Below are 2,048 nucleotides of genomic sequence, written 5' to 3'. Positions count from 1 at the left end.
GGTTGGGTGATCGGCCCAGCTCCTCCGGTTCTGATGCAGGGCCTTTGTGCACTGTGGACGATCTGCCATCCACCTGCTCCCCTCAGGGCTCATTTGACTGTCATGTTTTTGGTCCGAAGTGGCAGCTTTGTCCTTCACAGTATGGTGTCTTCAAAAGTGATCGGGTAAAGGGCTGGAACAGATTTAGTTCAGTGATGCCGTCACCTGCCTCACAGGTGCAGGTCATGAGTTTGATCCCGGTACCAAAAAAAAAGTGATCAGATTAAAATCTGTTCTTCTAACTTTGACTCTCACTGGGCATCTTGGGAGTTAGCCAGATTCTTGCCAATCCTGCAAGTTGGTTTGACAAAGTAGTTCTTTCATTTAGGAATTGTTGCACTGGGGAGGGGGCACTGGGAATCTAGCTTAGGGCCTGGGCACTTGCCAGACAGATGCTATCCCGCTGAGCTACATTCCTGACCCTCCATTGTATTTTAGACTTGATTTTACCTTAATTTTCTGTTATTTTATCTCCCATGTAGGAACTAATCAAGGCATTTAAAAAATAATGTAGACTTCAACAGAAGAGGTTCACTTGTAGACTGTCAAAATACCATTTCACTCCTTGTGGTTTATGAGACAACAAAGAACTATTGGGGAAATGAAATGGTATTTTGGGTTTAATGACTTCAAATACAAAACTCAGTTTTAGTTTTTGTGGTCATGTTAACCGTGTTTGCAACTAGTGTTCTTTAATTGGCTTGTGATGAGCATAGAGCAGAGCATGGGTCATGGGTTTCCATGTAATTCCACTCTGAATCATATCAGTACTCATATGCTGGTCCATCCTCAGTGGCTGTGGGTTTTGAGAAACAGCACATTGTAGCACACTTTGCAGTGCCTCCTCTCCCAGCCCGTCTTTCTGAGACTGTTTCTGTGTCCCCTGAGCCAGAGGCTGACCTGGGTTCACCTGCTGTGCCCCTTGTCTTGGGGGGGGCGGGATCTTGGAGCTGAGTATGACAGTGGGAGACTTAACACCCCATAAGCCCTCTGACTTTCTAGGCTTGAGGCAGAAGGTCTGCAGACACTGAAATGTCAGAGTCATTAGCCATTGGCTACCTTGACACCTGAAGTTACACGGAGTTGCCAAGGGGTTTTAGGACTAGGGTGGAGGGTTCTGAGATCTTATGTGCTTTCAGCACCTCTGAATCCACCCCACCCCCCGGCTCCTGGGTGACACCAGGTGAGGGACAGGCCAAGGGGTCATTGTCCTAGACCTGCTATGGCCCACCCTGCTGGCTTTTCTTTTACAGGGCTCCTCTGTGTGCCAAGTGACTGCCATCGGTGTCACCGTCATCCTGCTGTACACCTCCCGGGCCTGCTACAACCTGTTCGTCTTGTCCTTTTCTCAGATCGAGAATGTCCACTCCTTTGATTATGACTGGTACAATGTATCAGACCAGGTGAGTGTAGGTGCCACGAGGCGTGACTGGGATGGGCACCATTTGCTTTGTGGCATTCCATGTGGCAGACACACTGGCTCTTTGTTTCTGCTGCTGAACAGCTGGGCGACTTGCAGCAGCCCTTCCAGTGTGTTTTGTGCACCCTCATCTGTCAGGTGGGACCAAGGCACTTGCCTTGTTCTGGCTTACATCTCCTGACAGTATCAGATTAGAGATGTGCAGACATACAAACCTGCACAACGTGCACATACACTTCTCCTTTCTATCTCGTGGGGGTTCTTGTCAAGCAGTATTTGAACTTTTTAAAACAAGCTTCCTTATAAATGTGACGGTATTATTAAAGGGTAAAATTTGCAAAGATAAATGGTACTCAGGTGTGAGAATGGTGAAGTTAGATTTTTAATGCAGAACAGCAATGGAGAAAACCTAGACCAGAGTGGATGAAGATGTAAAGGTTTAGTAAAACCTCACTGCACTGGTGGTCTCAACAGGATTCTTCTCCTGTGCCCAAAATGCATCCTTTAAATTAATAAATTACCAACTGTAAAGCAAGTGAACAAAAGTAGGAAAATGTAGCTCATAAAAGGTAAAAAAAAAAAAAAAAAA

This window comes from Fukomys damarensis, unplaced genomic scaffold, assembly GCF_012274545.1.
Source record: "Fukomys damarensis isolate Sample0158 unplaced genomic scaffold, DMR_v1.0_HiC HiC_scaffold_10, whole genome shotgun sequence".
Taxonomy (NCBI): domain Eukaryota; kingdom Metazoa; phylum Chordata; class Mammalia; order Rodentia; family Bathyergidae; genus Fukomys; species Fukomys damarensis.
This window is presented reverse-complemented; position numbering follows the sequence as displayed.